Source organism: Nomascus leucogenys, chromosome 20 (assembly GCF_006542625.1).
Source record: "Nomascus leucogenys isolate Asia chromosome 20, Asia_NLE_v1, whole genome shotgun sequence".
NCBI lineage: Eukaryota > Metazoa > Chordata > Mammalia > Primates > Hylobatidae > Nomascus > Nomascus leucogenys.
Window position 1 is genome coordinate 75,540,716 of NC_044400.1, and position 20,410 is coordinate 75,561,125.

At 36.4% G+C, this 20,410-nt stretch overlaps 1 protein-coding gene and 1 pseudogene across 2 annotated transcripts in view; one reads left to right on the top strand and one right to left on the bottom strand.

Annotated features, from left to right (window-relative positions):
- Positions 1-20,410, bottom strand: part of STX18 (syntaxin 18) — a 120,669-nt gene that overhangs the window by 81,877 nt on the left and 18,382 nt on the right. The gene's annotated exons all lie outside the window — the stretch shown is intronic.
- On the top strand, positions 3,905-4,650 carry LOC100597277 (annotated as a pseudogene).

Genomic DNA, 20,410 nt, shown 5'->3' on the forward strand with positions numbered 1-20,410 from the left:
CTATATTATATATAATATAATAAGTTAAGCTTTCTTTTTATAAATTCTGGGATTTCCATCTTAATAAAATTTTCCTCAAATCCTGAAAAAAAAAAAAGAATGAAATTGATATAAAACCTTGTCAGATTCTTTAAAAAAGTAATATTCATCTACTTGCACATATCAGTAGAAAAAACTAAACCTATGCATCACCTTGAGAGGCTCTTCTGTTAAAATAGTGTATTTTTATTGTTGCTTAATCCATGTACACTAGTAATAATTACAAAGGTAACTCAACACAGAACAACTCAACATACAACACTTGGAGACTTTCGGTCATCATTTTTTTAAAAATTAAATTTCAATTTGCATATCTATTTCTGTTGCACAGAACTATGATAAAATGATCAATAAAAGATTTCTGGGTGACAGGAACACCAAAATCTCAGAAATCACCACTAAAGAACTTATCCATGTAACCAAAAACAACCTGTTCCCCAAAAATTACTGAAATAAAAATTTAAAAAATATTTCCAAGCATAAACCGGGATAGGATATTATGTGGGGAAAGTGAAATGGAAATGTGAGTTCAAGGAGAAAAAGGTTGTAAAATTGATGACTGTAAAGTTTTTTTTAAGAATGTTTTTGCAAGAAATGATGGTGGATATCAAATATGGTATTCAGATTCCATGAGATATATTTGAAAGTGATAAAAACTTCCACTTTAAAATGTCAAGTTTTATAGCACACTGAAAACTATATCTTTTGCATTATTTAATCTTATGATAAAGAATTATAGATGTCAGATTAATGGATACATATGAGAGGTTACTCAGTTTTTTTCAAAATTATTTTAGCAGATACATGAATAAAAATGTGTAAAGGTCACTGATTTACACATCTGGTAGGGAGAAAAACACTAAACACATATTTACAAATAAAATTCTATGAAGCAAAAACATAAGCATACCATGAGAGCTGTCTGAAACAGAGGAACAGCATATGCAAAGGCTGTGAGGTGGAGGAGAACATAAAATGTTCAAGGAATCAAGCTGGATCATGCCACGCTTTCTAATCTAGAGTAGAGATTACTTATTTCTTTTTCTAAAGAGATACCTGGAAGGGAGTGTTTTAATCAGGAAAATGATCTATTCAGATTTACTTCTTATGTATTTATTATCTCTTAGAAAAAAAAATCTGTTGCTTATCAGTAAAAACAGGGAATTCATTCATTCATTCATCCATCAAATATTAACTGAATATCTGTTTTGTGCCAGACTTTATTAGGCACTCAGGACACAGGAATACACAGATAATAAAGCTCTGATAGCACTCGAAACTTAGCAAGAAGTATTTACTTTCAGGGAAGGAAAAGTGAAGTTAAATGGGAGACTAAGAGAAAATATTTGCAAATTATACACATGACAAAGGACTTGTTGTTCAGAATGTATAAAGTACTCTCAAAGTCAAAACTAAGAAAACAAAAAACTAAATTAAAAATGGGCAAAAGACTTGAACAGATACTTCATTAAAGAAGGCAAGGGGGCACATGAAAGATATTTGGCCTCATTACCTATTAGAGAAATGCTAATTAACAATGATGTATCACTATACACCTATTAAAATAGCTGAAATAAAAATACTAACAATACCAAGTGCTGGTGAGAATGTGGAATAACTAGAATTCTCATACATTGTTGGTGGGAGCACAAAATTGTACAGCCACTTTAGAAAATAAGTAGCTGTTTAAAAAAAAATAGTAGCCTTATTGAGCCCTAATTCACATAGCAAACAATTCATCCATTTAAATTGTGCAATTCCATGGTTTTTAGTATATTCGAAACTTGTGCAATCATATTTCCCCAATCCGTTTTAGAACATTTTCATCACCCCCAAAATCCCATACCCATTAGTGGTGACTCCCCACTTCCCCCAACACCCCCAACGCTGGGCAACCGATTTACTTTCCGACTCTATGGATTTGCCTGTTCTGGACATTTCATATACTGCGGTTCCTTCACTTATGGTGGGGTTATGTCCCAATAAATCCATCATAAATTGAAAATATGGGAAGTCAAAAATGCATTTAATACACCTAACCTACCAAACATCGTAGCTTAGCCTTGCCTACCTTAAGTGTGCTCAGTACACTTATAGAAGTATTTACCTACAGTTGGACAAAATCATATCCAAAGAATGCTGGCAACACAGTACACTGGAAAGTATGGGTTGTTTACCCTCATAATTGCATGGCTGACTGAGAGCTGCTGTCGAGCATCAAGAGGGAGTGTCGTACCGCACATCACTAGCCTGGGAAAAGATTAAAATCCAAAACTCGAAGTATGGGATGGGCGCAGTGGCTCACGCCTGCAATCCTAGCACTCTGGGAGGCCAAGGCAGGCGGATCACTTGAGGCCAGGTGTTCGACACCAGCCTGGCCAACATAGCGAAACCCCATCTCTGCTAAAAAAAAAAAAAAAAAAAATCAGCCAGGCGTGGTGGTGCACATCTGTAATCCCAGCTACTGAGGAGGCTGAGGCATGACAATCGCTTGAACTTGGGAGGTGGAGGTTGCAGTGAGTTGACATCAAGCACTGCACTCCAGCCTGGGTGACAGAGACTCTGTCTCAAAAAACAAAAACAAAAACAAAAAATCGAAGTATGGTTTCTACTGAATGCTTATCACTTTTGCAGCACTGTGAAAGTTGAAAAATCATGTCCTGAACCTTTGTAAGTCGGAGACCATGTGTAAATGGAATTATGCAGTAAGTGGCCCTTTGTGCCTGTTTTTTTTTAACTTAGCATATTTTCAAGGTTTATCCATGTTGTAGCAGGTATCAGTACTTCATTTTTTATTGCCAAATAATATTCCATTGTATGGATATACATTTTATTTATTCATTCATCAGTTGATGAATCCTCAGATTGTTTTCACTATTTGATTATTATGAATGATGCTGCTATGAACATTTGTGTACAGGCAGTTTCTTATGCCATTAAACATACAGTCACCAGATAACCTAGGAATCTTACCCCTAGGTATTTGCCCTAGAGAAATGAAAATGTATGCTCATGCAAAAATCTGTATACAAACATTTGTAGCAGTTCTATTCATAATTGCCAAAAACTAGATACAACACAAATGTCCTTCAACAGGTGATAGATAATTGTAGTAACTTCATGCAACGAATACTACTTAGTAATAAAGAAGGAACTATTGATACACACACATCTAGAATCAACCTTAAAGGCATTATGCCGACTAAAAGAAGTCAGTTTCAAAGGGTATATATGATCTCATTTATATGATGTTATTGAAAAGACAAAATTATAGCAATGGAGAACAGTTTGTGGGTTCAAGGGAGTGGGCGTGACTACAAAAGGACAGCATGGGAGTTTCTGAAGGGAGATGGAACTGTTCTGCATCCTAATTGTGAAATGGTTATACAAAACCCACATACACAGGGAGAGAGTACAAGACCCCCAGTGGACGCCTGAAACCAAGGATAGCATTGAACTCTATAGATACTATGTTTTTTCTATACATACATACCTATGATAAAGTTTAATTTACAAATTAGGTAGAGTTAGAGAATAAACGCAATAATAATAAAATAGAAGAATTCTTACAAGTTATGTGAATGTGGTCTCTTTCTCTCCAAGTATCTTATTGTACTGTACTCACCTTTCATTTTGTGATGAAGTGAGAGGATAAAATTCGAACCACAGTTGACCATGAGTAACTGAAACTGTGGAAAATTAAACTGTGGATAAGGTGGGGGATGGGACTATTGTACATAAAATGCTGAAATTCAGAGAACTGTATTAGCAAGAAGGTCAAGCTTACTGTATGTTAATCTATAAATAACACTTAAATTTTTAAAAAGCAGCTCTTCCTAAGCCGGTGCCCAGCAAGGAGAAGGCCATGTTCAGTTGGAGCTCCAAGATCGTGAAGCCCAATGGCAAGAAGCCAGATGAGTCCCAAAGAATGCTAGCAACACAGTCCACTGTGTTGCTAGCGATATGCAGTATGACACTCCCTCTTGATGCTCGGCAGCAGCTCTCAGTCAGCCATGCAATTATGAGGGGAAACAACCCATACTTTACAGTGTACTATAAAGAGGTCCGGCATCTCCCAGGCTCTTCAGGAGCTGGAAATGAATTCGGACCTCAAGGCTCAGCTCACGGAGCTGAATATTATGGCAGCCAAGGAAATTGAAGTTGGTGGTGGTCAGAAAGCTATCATAATCTTTGTTCCCGTTCCTCCACTGAAATCTTTCCAGAAAATCCAAGTCCGGCTAGTATGCGAACTGGAGAAAAAGTTCAGTGGAAAGCATATTGTCTTTATTGCTCAGAGGAGAATTCTGCCTAAGCCAATTCGAAAAAGCCGCACAAAAAATAAGCAAAAGTGTCCCAGGAGTGTACTCTGACAGCCGTGCACGACGCAAGCCTTGAGGACTTGATCTTCCCAAGTGAAATCGTGGGCAAGAGAATTCACGTGAAACTGGATGGCAGCCGGCTCATAAAGGTTCGTTTGGACAAAGCCCAGCAGAACAACATGGAACACAGGCTGAAACTTTTTTTGGTGTCTCTAAGAAGCTCACGGGCAAGGATGTTAATTTTGAATTCCCAGAGTTTCAATTGTAAACAAAAATTACTAAATAAAATGTATTCACAGTAAAAAAAAAAAAAAAAAAAAAAGTTACAAAGCAGCAGCTAGCTAGAAAAATATACGAGTCTCCTAGTCCCTTATGTTCTAGCCTAGAAAGGAAGCACTCCGTATTTACTGCATGCTTACCACTGATTGGTCATCATGCCACAGAGGCGACCTCAGAACAAATGACCTTGGCTATCCTAACACAAAAGTAAAAGGTATTCTGAGTCCAATTATAGGATGTTTTTAACTTCAATACTAGCTGGCCTTCCATCACTGCTCAGGAGAATGATTAATCACTATTAAATAAAATGGATCATGGCTGACACTCCCCCTAGTGCACAGGACACTGAAGTGCCCATGTGAAAAGCACCTGCTTTTAGGACTTCAACTTAGGGCTCATATCTGAAATCACTGTTATTTTGTTTTTGTTTTTTGTCTGTTCGTGGTATCTTAAGTATGTCATATCTGGACCTCACCATATCCCCTGTTTTTGCTTCTCTAGAATACAACAACCTACCTCTTTGAACTGTCCCTTCTTGCCTCCCATTTATGGCACATATCCTACATTTCACTTGAGAGGATCCCAAAAATCTGGTGAAAATCTTGTTTTTTTGTGTGTTGCACAAAGATTATATATAAAATCTACATAAGAAGTTTGTTACTTGGAGACCAGGAGTGCCACATTCTAAAATGTCAGGATTATTTTGAAGTTAACAAGAAGGAGCTGCTGTGTAACAACAAACAATTTTATTCAACTTTTATTTTAAGTTCTGGGGTACATGTGCAGGATGTGCAGGTTTGTTACAGAGGTAAACGTGTGCCATGGTGGTTTGCTGCACAGATCATCCCATCACCTAGGTGTTAAGCCCAGCATCCATTAACTATTCTTCCTGATGCTCTCCCTCCCCCCAGTGCCCACTTCGACAGCCCCCAGTGAGTGTTGCTCCCCCACCATGTGTCCATGTGTTCTCATAATTCAGCTCCCACTTATAAGTGAGAACAGGCAGTGTTATAAGGTTTTCTGTTCTTGTGTCAGTTTGCTGAGAATATTGGCTTCCAACTCCATCCATGTTCCTGCAAAGGACATGATCGTGTTCCCTTTTATGGCTGCATAGTATTCCATGGTGTATATGTACCGCATTTTCTCTACCTAGTCTATTATTGATGAGCATTTAGGTTGATTCCATGTCTTTGCTATTGTGAATAGTGCTGCAGTGAATGTATGCATGCATGTATCTTTATAACAGAATGATTTATATTTCTTTGGGTAGATACCCACTAATGGGATTGCTAGGTCAAATGGTATTTCTGCCTCTAGTTATTTGAGGAATTGCCACTGTCTTCCACAATGGTTGAAGTAATTTACACTCCCACCAACAGTGTAAAAGCATTCCTTTTTCTCCGCAACCTCACCAACATCTGTTGTTTTTTGGCTTTTTAGTAATCGCCATTCTAACTGGCATGAGATGGTATCTCATTGTGGTTTTGATTTGCATTTCTCTAATGATCAGTGATGCTGAGCTTTTTTTCATATGTTTGTTGGCTGCATGTATATCTTCTTTTGAGAAGTGTCTGTTCATTCCTTTGCCCACTTTTTAAAGGGTTTTTTTTTTTCTTGTAAATTTGTTTAAGTTCCTTGTGGACTCTGGATATTAGACCCTTGTCAGGTGGATAGATTACGAAAATTTTCACCCATTCTGTAGGCTGTCTTGTAACAAAAATTTAACTTGGAATCAAAAGACCCTAATTTAAATGATCATGGGTTTTGGTTACAATCCAGCCATATTTTAGACAAATAATAAACAATAAGTATAATCAATGTGTTAAAATCAATAATAAGTGTGTTAACAAAGTATGGTAAGTGGTGAAAGTGTTACGGGACAAAAAGCAAAAGTAATGCAAAGTAAGGGAAATCTAGGAAGAGTGTAGGGAAAAAAGTGAATTCTAATTTTCAACAGGTTGGTCAGGATGAACTTATTGAAAAGATGACATATAAGAAAATGTTTGAAGGAGAAGTAAAAGTTATACAGGCAGATATCTCCAGGCAAATACTTGGGGAAAATCATTCTAAGTAGAGGAAACAATAAGTACAAAGGCCCTAAGACAGGTGTGTATCAAGCATGTGTGATGAACAGCAAGGAGACTGAGTGTCTATTAGATACTCAGGTAACAGAAATAATGTCAGGTAGGTAGACATCTATAGATGTTTCTAAGTGTAGGGTTTCAAAGAGGTCTGACCTGGAAATATAAATCTGGGAGCTTCTGGACTACAGAGAATATTTACAGCTAGGGGACTGCAGGAAATCACCATGCATCATTTTATGGGCATTTTATAATGGGTGCCTACTATGTGTCAACTGTGTGCCAAGGAGAAAGACACAAAGAGAAACTCAGCTTCACAAAATACTCTGCTAGTTTAATTTTAGTTTAACCAAAGCAATGGAGGAAGGCAGAGGAAGAGAAACACAGATCATCCCCAGTCATAGTTTTTAAAAAAAATTAGTCAAAGTTAAGAAAAAAAGATTGTGTGTAAAATATAAGTAATCTTAAATCTGGGTCTTAATCTAGGTGATTAACTGCAGGTAGCTGCTACATGTCTCAGATCCTCCTTGTCAAGTTATTCACTAACATTCTTTTCATCAATCTGTCCATCAAGAAATCCATGACATGCGATTACTAAAAAGTCAGGAAACAGCAGATGCTGGAGAGGCTGTGGAGAAATAGGAACGTTTTTACACTGTTGGTGGGAGTGTAAATTAGTTCAAACATTGCGGAATACAGTGTGGAGATTCCTCAAGGATCTAGAACCAGAAATACCATTCGGCCCAGCCATCCATTACTGGGTGTATACCCAAAGGATTATAAATCATTCTACTATAAAGACACATGTACATGTATGTTTTTTGCAGCACTATTTACAATGGCAAAGACATGGAACAAACCCAAAGGCCCATCAGTGATAGACTGGATAAAGCAAATATGGCACATATACACCATGGAATACTATGCAGCCATAAAAAAGAATGAGATCACGTCCTTTGCAGGGACATGGATAAAGCTGGAAGCCATCATTCTCAGCAAACTAACACAGGAACAGAAAACCAAACACCACATGTTCTCACTCATAAGTGGGAGTTGAACAAGGGAGAACACATGGACACGGAGGGGAACAACACACACTGGAGCCTGTTGTGGGGTGGAAGACAAGGGGGAGGGAGAGCATTAGGACAAATGCCTAATGTATGCAGGGCTTAAAACCTATATGATGGGTTGACAGGCACAGCAAACCACCATGGCACATGTATACCTATGTAACAAACACATGTATCCTAGAACTTAAAGTAAAATTTAAAACATTTAAAAAAAGAAATCCATGCCATGGCTTGAATGTAGGTTGGAAGATGAATCAAAGGTACAATGCATTCTGACAGTTTCAAAGAGGAATGTAGCTTGTCCAGCCTATGCTAATGTGGACCCTCACAGTTCCTTGTGCCAGCAATGCTTTATCAAGGACTTCATATGACAGCTATGTTTTGTTCTATTAAACTGAACACTTGATTTTTATCATAATCATTCCTAAAAATAGTGATTTCATCTCTAATACATGAGTTGAATATTAATCGTAAAATAAATCTTAGGGAGGACAGCATAATTTTGATGCAATCCAAGTAGCAATTTCTGAATAGCCTTTGCTTCAATAGTTTGGAATATGTATTGTTTAGGTACCCAAGGCAGCCTAGAAGTAGCTATTTGAATCTATATGTTAGGGGAATCAATAGTCCTTCTAAATCTGGGTGATGGGGTATTTGTATACTAGGGCAGCTATAAACTGAAAAATCTTAAATATGGGACTGAAAATATGTACAATCACCAAACAACACTCATGATTAGTGTGTGTTTGTGTGTGTGTGTATGCCCCTAGGTTAAGGTCCTCTTAAGCATAAACTAATTCTAGCTAGCTTTCCAAAACAGAAGGAGAGGAGATTTGAAAAATACTAAGGTAATATATGAAGGATGGGTTAAAGTTCAGGTTTTATCAAGCTAAGCCCTATTGACATTTTGGGCTGGATAATACTTTGTCTGGGGACGGAGGTGGGGGTGCTTGTGGGAGAGCTGTACATTGTAGAATGTTTAGCAGCATCCCTGGCCTCTTTCTACTGGATGCCAGTAGTAGCCCCCTAGCTGTAATAACCAAAAATGTCTCCAGATATTGGCAAATATCCCCTAGAAGCAAAATTGCAAGAGCCACTGGTTTAAATGATCAAAAGATGGGAAGGGCAAGGATACAGCTAGCCTCTGAAACAACTAAACCAGATATTTAAAACTCCTCTAGAACTCACTCAACTCCTACTTGTTTTGTCTGCATTTTAGCCTTAATTTTCTCATTGCAGCTCAGCAATGAAAACTGGCCACCAACAACAGCTCCTGAGCTTTGTTTGCTGAAATCCAGGCCTCTGGACTAAGAACAATTCTTTTTCTTAATTCCAATTAAAAATAAAATCTTAGGAAAGGATTCTGATTGGCCTGATTTGAGTCTGGTTGCTACCCCTGGTCCATGACCTAGAGGGTAGAAGATATTTGGAAACACAGCAGCTTGTACTGAAACCACTTGATTGAAGCCAGAGGGGGGATCAGTTCCCAGGAAGAAGGAAGGTACTATTGTTGACAGAAGGGTGGTTTCAGGACCAAGAATAGGGATGTGCCACAATCATCTACTGCTGATTAACAAGCACACCATAGAGCAAACAGCCAGGACATTACCAGTCCTGTATAATACTGAACTAGATTTGCTTTTCTGCATTTGAGGCACGTTTCTGAGTCAGGTACTCTGGGAAGCATGAGTTGGTAAGTAGGTAAGGAGTATACACAATATCTAAGCTTGAAGGTTTTTTCACCAACGTATCTTACAGTGACTTCCTGGATGACACATTTAAGTAATCCACAGACGAAAACTGGGAATATTTTTACTAAATATTGCTCAAAGTTAGACATGGCAAAAAGCTGGCAGTTGGTATGCTTTGTGGGCTATTAATAAAATATACTTTTAACATGTGACTCTGCCTCAGTCAACAGAAGACCATAACTGACCAACCATTGCTCACTTTGTGGGCTGACAGAAAACCAAATGTTTGCCTTGAAACTTTAACTGGGTTCAAGAATAAAATCCAGGAATATAATAATAATATACATATCAAACAGACATAAGGGCATTCAATTTAGAATTTAAAGAAGGAAGCAGTCTAAGTTGAAAAATTTTAAGACTTCCCAAAGAATGAGAGGAGACAGACACAGGAAATCCTTCCCTGGTTGTCTCTTTAGGAAACCTCAGAAATTCGGTTCTATGTTAAGTAAAGAAGTACCTGTACTTTGAGAGTGGAGATTCTGATAGAGGGGGGGCTCTCGTCTGATCTGGATCTCAAATCTCAGCTTTGCCTCAGGCAAGCCAGAGCTCATGGGGTTTCCCTTTCATCTGGGATCTTCCAGTAGAAGTAGACTCAAGTGCCTGATTACAGCTTTATCCCAGAAGCAGCACCACTTTATCCAGCCAGGAGCCAATCATAATCAAAGGATAGAGAAAAAGGTTTGAAGAAGGAAAGGAAAGTGTGGGGGATTTCAACCAACAGAGTCACAGACTGCTTCGTGGAGTCATCTAATGGTCATGGCCCTCACTGCTCCATTCTTGGATCTTATGGTTGCTTTTAGAGGCCACATTCCCCGGTGAGCAACATACTCAAATAGACACTACTATTTTCAAAAGTAGATTATTTAAATATGACACACTGAAAATCTCTAAAATCAAAGTTAGTAAAAATCACACTGCTACATCTTCAACAGATACCCGACAAAACAGCATGGACAATGAAATCTTTAATGCTGAGTAAAAACTACCCCAGCACTCAATCTTGACAGCAAAGCCAGAGGTCTGGGATGTCTCCTTGCTACTGCAGTAATGAATTGCCAGTTGACTGTCATTAGACAATCATAAACTTCTATTTTTTTCTTATAAAGACTGATGCTCCATCACTGCTTTTATAAATGATGTGATTTCTTCCCCTTTTAACCTGAGGGCAGGGGTGTGATAAAGACACTGAAGACCTTAGTGGGGGTAAGGACATGCAATTACGTTAAGAGTCAATACTGGAGAAAGAACTGTTGAGAGGGCACCTTCCATTGCAGGAGAGAATCCAGCCTAAAAGAGACATGACATCAACCACACACTTCAAAATCCACAAGGCCAGGACTTGTATATTATGGCTTCACCGTATCAAGCGGCGCCTTGAAAGTAGTAAGTATTCAATACTGTTTACTGACTACTTCTGCAAGGCTTCTCCATGAATCACGAAGAAAAAGATATACCTAGATATATGAATCAGAAAAATGTTTCTCAGTCTTCTCACTGCAGATGGAGAAAGCAGTTCCATAAAAATTGCCATAAGTAAAGCTATCAACTTGCTAAGCACAGCAACAGATAGTGCAGCTTCAATGGAAAACAGAGACTTCATGAATAAAATTCATTCTATCACTGGTCTCATTAAAAACATTTAAAGTGAGAAATTTTAAAAAGTTCTATCTTTCAGTTATTTGGTTGTGGCAAAAAAGAGAGTTATATGTTATTTAGATGTGATTTCTACTAACTTTTAAAAATTCTTCACTCCTACCTTTCAATACTGAGATTCCGAATGGATGATCCACTCTGTCCTCATTTGGCCAACAAGGAGGAAGCGCCTGTCACAAGCCAGGACTGTGTTTTAAGCAGTAATACGATGGGATAGGATAACATATAACATCCATGTAATCTTTGTTCCGAAGGAGCTTACAATCCACTGGAAGTGGCATAAACAGGTTAATCAGCGAATATAAAATCCAAACCACCAAAGGAGGTACCCATACATTAGGTAATGAAAGCAGGAACTAGGAGGGGGCTCTGGTCTGTGGAAAAAAAAAAAAAAGAGAGAGAGAAAGACTAGAGAATACTTTCTTTGGATCAGATAAGGGGGTATATGAGAGAGGATCCAAAGGGTCTCTCAAGGTCCTAGTTAGGAAAACTAATCTTTTGCCTTCTCTATGAAGATCCTAAGAAGCATACAATGGAGGCTAATTATAACAATAGTTCCATAAACTATGGGGACAGGAAGGAGGGAAGGAAATTATATTATCCAAGTTTCACAAGTAAATGTCTCATGAAAACATTCAATATAAGGTACTTGTAATCCTCTTTAAGTTTCACTTTCTCCATTTAATTCTCAGAAAGTACATTCATGCAACCAAATAAAACTGCTTCTCTCCTCAATGACAAAGTCCTTAAAAGTTCCAAAGGATAGTGAGACCTAAGTGAATAAAACTTTAAAAAATAATAATATAATATACTAGGAGTGGTTGTAAAATTTCTAGAAAAATTCATGGTCTAATATGCAATGATTACTTCTAATAAATACCTCAAAACATTTGTTTCCAGTGCTAATTAAAATGTGAATAACTGTGAATACTAAATAATGGAAAAAAAGAGCTTTGACTACCATATAAGCAGTTCTAAAAATTGTGGTCATCTTTTGTTTCCTTTGTGTTTTAAGAAAAACTTGAATAGCCAAGGTTCCTGGATAAAATTTAAATACTTTGAACTGGCTGTGGTGGTTCATGGTAATTTAATTAATTCTCACTTAAAGATTCATCAGATCATAAATTGACTTTATTAAGAGACATGATTTGAAATGGACTTTGAATACTATACACTGTATCTTATACTGGATACCAGTCCGATTAGTAAATGCAATAAAAATGTGTACCTAGAAAAAACTATAAGACATTTGACAAAAGAGAGACAGATGTGCTTTAGCAGTCTACACATACTTTTGGAGACATTAAGTGTATAACGAAACTGGAAATTACCTATAGTTTTCTAAATTTAAGAGGAAAATAAATTATTTTTTCCTAGCACATAAAAAAGAATTATAGTCAGCAGCAACATTTTAAAGGCTACTTAAAAAAATACTACTCAGTGGTAAAATCCCCTCCCCCATCCCATGCAGTCTTTTCTCCAGTGCAAATTATTGATTTGCAGACAAGTATTCCGAAAACAGCATCTGATTACAGCATAAACTACAGCTGATATAAAAGCTTTTGTGACGGGAAAAGGCAGTATCTTAAATCTAAGAAGGTAAAACACCAAGTAGCAAAAATGAATCCTTTAAGAACTATCAAACCAAACAAAAAATAAAATTAGATATAAATTCAAGTTTTAGACTGTGGTCAATTGAGGTCTAGACAAAACCCTATGTTTGTTCACTGCCTAGTCTCCAGTCTGCTCCAAGTTTGAAAAGGTAATTGAACACAGTCTATAATTACTGGATTAGACACAGATGGGCTCTGTACATTTCAGGGGGAAAAAAGCACTGTTTTGATTCATTTTATGATTGCCTGTAAGGTCAGACTTTTCAAAATGTACTTTCATCTGTTAAATGGTTTCTCAAATTCCCTGGGGTATATCTTCAATAACTATGATGTTTTAAGCAATTTGGGCCTATCAGATCCAGTCTTTGAATATAACTAGCTGCCCATTTTCTAGTATTATAAATGTGCATGTAGGTTAATTGCTACATCTCGTACATATTTTCTGAAGTTGCAGTTTTGGAGGAAAAAATTGAAAAATTATGCCTCTTTTCCGACAGGAATTGGCCATATTGATGATTTTCACATAAGAAAAAAATCCTTAGCATATATACAAAGTCCATGAAAAATATTTTCTAACTGACTCAAGTGAAAAACAGAAACAAGGAAACATCAACATTCTGCATTTAAGTTGTAAGCAAAGTAATCTTAGCTAGATACTTGCAACTGAATAATTTATAAAACAATACATTCTTGACTAATGTGCTATGCATTTTTATTTAATAACTATAAATAGGAAATATTTTGTCTGTGCTAACATTAAAACTATTTTCCAATCTAAAAAAAAAAGAGAAAAACTCTAAACATAACACTTTGTATCACTTGCAGTAACAATGATGTTGTTATATAGCAACATATTATAAATTCATAGTGAAAAATAGTATCTAACTTGGAGAATTCAGTATTTGGTCCCTTCAGTGTAGTACCTATCTTATTTCCAAACATCCCATATTAAAACAATTCATGCAATAGCGCTATACACAAAATTTGTATCAACATTTGTGGCATACTCAGTAGCATCGGTTACAATGCCACAGAGTCTTCTTTGCTTAGTATACTTTATCAAAGAAAGTTGGTTCTCAGGCTTTAGATTTGGTCACAGGAGCTCCTGACTGTATCAAACAATCTTTTGGAAAATAGCTATAGAATTCCCAGGGCTGTTCTGAACCAGCGGTATTGGGGCTCGTCAGTACATTCTTCCCCTTATTCCCACCCACATCATGACATTAGGTGCTTCTGTTTTTTCAAAATCTCCTTTCCAATTATAGCTTCATTTTCTATTCCCAAAATTTACTTCGGTTAGCTACTGTGATACCAAATAGAAACAAAACATCCCAACACCAGAAAAATAAAAATAGGAAGACAGTGTAGAATAAAGAATAATCCCAAAAAGTTTGTATATTTTAGGAAGTTGGTTTCTTGTTGGTGTTGTGTTTTCACACGTAAGGAAAAGCGGAATTTATAGTCACATAATTAAAACCTAAGTTGACATTCTTCATAAAGTCACATATGTATGTAGAAAGCTTTATAATTAAAACAAAGATTTACAACCATGTTCAAGAAAATCTAGCAATTTTACTAACACTCTTTACAAAATGCATAAATGTGATTTACTTATAACCTCTTCTTGTCATAAAACCAAGGAGTTTCTAAACCACACAGATAATCTTGTGTTTTTAAAAACCACTAATTTCAAAAGAAGATAATATTTTACAGAGACAAATGTTCATCTCACTACCTACATGAATATAGCAATCATCATTCCCTTTATAAGTGTTTTTTTTTCTTTATTTTTTTTGAGACGGAGTCTCGATCTGTTGCCTAGGCTGGAGTGCAGGCATGGTCTCGGCTCACTGCAACCTCTACCTCTTGGGTTCAAGCAATTCTCCTGCCTCAGCCTCCTGAGGAGCTACGATTACAGGCGCCTGCCACCATGCCTGGCTAATTTTTGTATTTTTAGTAGAGACGAGGTTTCACCATGTTGGCCAGGCTGGTCTCGAACTCCTGACCTTGTGATCCGCCTGCCTTGGCCTCCCAAAGTGCTGGGATTACAGGTGTGAGCCACCACACCCGGCCTATAAGTGTTCTTATAAAATGTTGCAAATATAATGATCTCGCATGTGCTAAGGAAGTGGCTTTAAAACTTAAATCTATTATAAATGTGTTACATCTTTATGCAAAATGAACAACTGCCCCAATTTATATTTCAGATATATATGGATTTTCTTATAACGGTTTGTTAAACGTAAGATATACCTGTATTAAGTGACTAAAAGCACAGAGAACCATGTAAATGCTGTAGAAAATTATTAACAATTTTCGTCCTTACTCTCCTGAGAGCTCATGCACAAAGCCAAGATAATATCAGAATAAGGCATTTGTATCGAAAACTATGACAGAACTTTGGCCTTGTTATTGTGCTGTTTAATTCTTTCTTCGAAAGGGTGTATATAAACTGAGTGCAACAAGCCAATCTAAATGGGAAAACTCCCAAGGGAGGAAAGTTTCTCTAAGTAAATCTATTTGTGAATTTAAATGTGAGTTTCACAGGACTGGTTACCAAAAATTGTGCCTTAATGTAGATTATAAACATATCAGTACTTAAGAAAACATAAGGGTTTAAAAAAAAGATATACAAGCTATAAATTAATTCCTTCCTTCCTCTCTTTTTCTTTCTTCCTTAATTTCTTTAATTTCATTTCCAAAGTCACAGAAAACATATCTTAAAAGATTATAAAATAATGAATTTGATATTATCTGCATCAACAACACCCAGTTCTAGCCTAGCTCTAGCTCACAACGGTTTACTTATATACACGTGCACTTTATTTTATGACATTAGCGCTCTAAATAAATTGGGAGCTTAAAATCATAAAACTGCCTATAAGAAACAAAAGAAAGCCTGGAAGGATTTCTTCTTAGCCTTTCTCAAAAAAGGTCTTTCCCTTTTTAAACAATTTACATGATGTTTTATGGTCCTTTTAGAAGAGAATTATAGTAAATGGCACTCCAAGTGGGTTGTGTGAACCCACAAACCACTCCTCATAAAAACTGCTATAATTTTCTAGGACAGAGACAATAAAATATCATACATAAGCCAATGCAAAATCACGGTGTGACCACAGTAACAAACACATTATTTTCTTGAAAATTAAGCATGATAAAGCTGACAAAAAGATGACAAAGAGAAAAATCTGGACAGTTTACTCAATATACTTAACATACAAGCATTTACGGAATTTTCCTCCATTCCCTAAGTGACTTGAAATACAGGTGCTAATCTAGGACTGAAGTTTTTATATGTAGTTCATCTATTTTTAATAAGAGATTAAGAAAATTATTAACTTCATCTGTAGCTCAAGGAACACTTTAAATAACCTAATCAATCTATCTAAAGCTACTAACATTTTTGTTTCTAGTCAAATGTTAAGCTTTATGGAAAGTCCTAATGAAATTTTCAGGAGATGCATTTCCCACTTCAGACCACTAGGGACCAATAGGTGCCTTCCATTCCCGAGTCAGTTACTGAACAGTTAATAGAATTAACATGCTGCAAAAATAAGCATGTATTACCTTCTCCCTAATAGAACCAAATCATTAGCTGTAAAATAGCTGAGAAGAATTGAACACTATATAGGCAAAAAAGGGAATGCTCAAGTGAGATTTTAAAAGGACGACTAGTTCAAATGGTGTAGTTGTTGAATCATCATCTACTCTGGAAAACTTTCTACTTTCCCTTTCTCCATGGTAGAATTATTAAACAAGAAAACTGAAATACTAAAACCATGCTTTTCTAACTCAGAGGTGGATGAAACTGCAATACCACACTGATACAGAAAAATAAAGCCTGCCTAATACAATTCCCTGTAGCTGATCGCAGCAGCTTATTGCTAAGTCAGGCATGATACTGAAATTAGGATTGGTGAGCCAAGCCAAAATATCTATAAAAGAATATTATTTATCTTATGATGCAGTAATAACAGTAAAACAAAACAGCATTTTCTACTTAAACCTGTTCATAATTACAAATTCCATTTACAACGAATGATTTAAAATATTTGCAACATTCCTTCACAGTAAAACATTGGAAGAGAATTGAAGTGAAATAAACATGAAGCCCAGAAACAAGCTAACTAGTACAAACCTTAACAGATACATTTTATTGCTTTTCAGATTCTTACATTAAAATGGTTGCTCGTAACAAATTATGCTGAAATTAAATAGTATTTCTGCATATAGCTCAAAGATCCCAGCTCTTTCCCAATAGGGCACTGTTAAGGAGTATCTCAAATTCCAGCAGAATATGGCAGTGATTCGATTAAATCTGTTAAGACATTGTACACAGAAAGTTGGTCTCCTTCCTTCCACACACACAAAATATAGTAAGTGCAATTCTGAAACAGTGAGCTAGAGAACAAAAGTTGAAGACATGAAATGTGAACTCATCAAATCCTTTCACATAAAAATGCACTTTAAATATTTTTGCTTCTATATCAGACTTTAAGGAATAAGATACCTAAAAAGCTATACTATTAGATGTAAAGAACAAATAGCCATTTTTAAGTAATGTGCTATTAAAAATGAATTCATTATTCTCGAAGTTAAAGTTTTGTATTATAAAATACATCATTGTATTTGTTCAGACAGTCTAGCTGGCCTCTGTTTGTGTTTACTGAAAATGCCTTCCATATACTTAAGGCCCCAAACCAAAGCTTCCCAAATGGAATCTGCAGAGAAAAAAAAAACACTGATTCCAAAAAGAAGACTGTGCAAACAATACAAGATAAATAAATGTACTCAAAGCAACAAAACTTCCTTCAGGTTAATCAAAGACTCCTGCCTAGTGAAATATATCTTTCAGAAAACATAAGATGTCCACATGTTGAAGACTTACAATCAAAATGATCTTTAGTATCTAAAAAAAATTCATCATCCCAAAAGCAACATTGTACAATTTATCTAGCCTTCCAAAAAGACTTGAACAATCTTTGAAGATGCAAAACATTTTCACCACATCCTACAAAATCCCACCTGACTTCGTTTACCAAAGACTACTCACCCACCTAACCCACTCCTCCAACCCACTCTACAGCTCTCACTAGACTCTGTTATTTATCCAATAAAATGCAAAAGTCTGGCAAAATCCTCATAGGCAAAAAGAAAAAGTTACTGAATCTCTTTTGACTCCAAGGCCTGGTTTCCTTTAGGTCCTCTCACTGACATTTCTTTGGCCCCACAGCATGGGGTACAGGCCGATCTGCATGGCTGGCTATACAGACGTATTATGAAGCCTTTACAATTGACCACACAAACACAATACCACAATGTAGGTCAGCTTGTGCACTCAAATGCCAAAGTGAAGCTTATATGGAAGTAAACTACAGACATAAATCTGCAAGGGTAGAATTCCACCCAATGATCCTAAAATTATTTCAAGGAATCAATCTCCAAGTATGCATCATGAAATCAGAAGAGCCCAGTTAAGCTTTTGGTGGGGGGGAGGATAAAGAAGAAAGAAAATGAAAGACTTAAGAAGAGGCAGCAAAGGTTTCACCAATCATTATATCATTGAGAGGGCTCAAACTACAGATGAAGTTAGAATACAGAAGATTGTAGAAAGGGTATTTAAAATTATTAACTGATCAAAAATTTGTAGTTGTCATTAAAAAAAATACAACTTAGCAATTCAGTTCAGAAAGAAGAATATCCCCAGGAACATACACATCTGTTTAATATTACAAGCCAACTGTCAACATCCTAAGTGAAGTTTTAATTTAATATTTTTTCTTTCTTGATGTTTTACCTTTAATCAATGCCTCATGAGAGTATCAACTTTCTATAAGAAACTGTTAAATATAAAGAAATGTTATTGTAGCATGTTTATAAAATCATAGTTCGAGAACTTTTTATTTTTCCAAAGCCTGACCACAACTTAATTATCTGCAGGACATTCCAGGCTCACAATTGCAAGCTCCAGTTCCCAAGCAATTTTAAACAATATCTACTGTACAGGACAGAGGGTACACAAAAGACCGCAACATGGTTATATTTCCAAAAGTCAGCATTAGGCCCTTTAGACATGGTTTTCATTTTCATTAAACAATATTTGTTTCCTCACTAATCATTAAATGGTTTTCATCACTACTGCCTGCTTTCCTTTCACATGTCAGTTGCTAGCATCAGTGTCTGTGTTCATAATAAATATAAAAGTGATCCACCCCATCATTTAAAAATGAACACACACGATGTCTGGTTCAATGAGTGTTAAGAGACTTAGCAATATACTCACACCCTGAATACTGTTCTATTTTAATCTAGACACTTTAAAAAACGTAATGGAGTAATAGACTATACAGCCCTCTCCTTTAAATCAGATTTAAGCTTCGTGCCTGCTTATGTTATTGTGGGCACACAGATCTAATCAGTGGTTCAAGACATTTACTTGGGAAAACGAAAGAAGAAGACAGTAAGTTCATATCCCCAACCATAATGGGGAGGAGTTGAGAATATTGCCAATTCCTTTAGATGCATGAGAAAACTAGCCTGATTAAAAGTAACACACTAGAAACTGACCGAAATGTGGAGGAGCAACTCACAGAGCACTCCAGAACTTTAGGAATAATTCTGAGAAAGTAAATTTTAAAAATAAATAAAAGCTGTATGCTATAAAGTATTAGGAACAATAAAAAATATGTGAAGTGTGGAAGAAACAAAGAAAAGTATATCAAAGTCAGAAGTAAAATTAATCATCAGTAGAAAAAAAAATCCAGTAAATAATCTGGAAAACCTTCAAGAAGTCAAGATACTTGCATTGTTGCATTGGAACTAGCAGTTTCCAGAAAATCAAATTATTTAAGTACAAATAAACTAATTTTGGATTTCAGATTAACTGGCCAGCAGCTATGTGAGTGCAGAGAGACAGAAATGTACAAACACATGTGTTTACTGGCGTATGTGTTTATCAAACATTCTACAGCACTTCTTATGTGCTAAGCACTCTCAAGGTGCTTTATGCACATTAATCCTCCAAAATTAGGTACTACTTTATTCCCATTACATAGATGAGGAAATGAGGTTAAATATTTTACCCACAGATCAGTTGCAGGAGGTGGTAGAGCCCAGAGTCCATGCTCTTAACCATCATGGCACAAATCATTCCAGGTGACATTACCTCTAATCCAAGTAAAAACAAGCCTATTACTTGGAGGGACCCACAGGCCTACGTTCTCCATAGCTGCCTCCTCAGACTTCTTATTCTCTGCTGGCTTCTCAAATGTAGTCTTTTCCCAGGGACTACTCTGAGGCCCTCTTTTCTTCTGACTTGAAATTCCCCTTGGGTGATCCCACTCTTTCCTCAAGGCTTCAATCTCCATTTACATTCTGATGTCTTCTCCAGTCTAAATTCCTGGCTTAGAAATCTTTCCTCCAGTACATTTCTATATTTATAACTGCCTGGGAAACGTGTCCCTTGGGTGTTCAGCAGGCACCTCAAATAACTACAAAATTGAACTCATCTTAACTACCTACCTATCACAATGAAAACCTCAAAGTCATCTATAACCATTGATTTACATCTCCTACACTGAACGAGTCCTAGCTCTTCTCAAA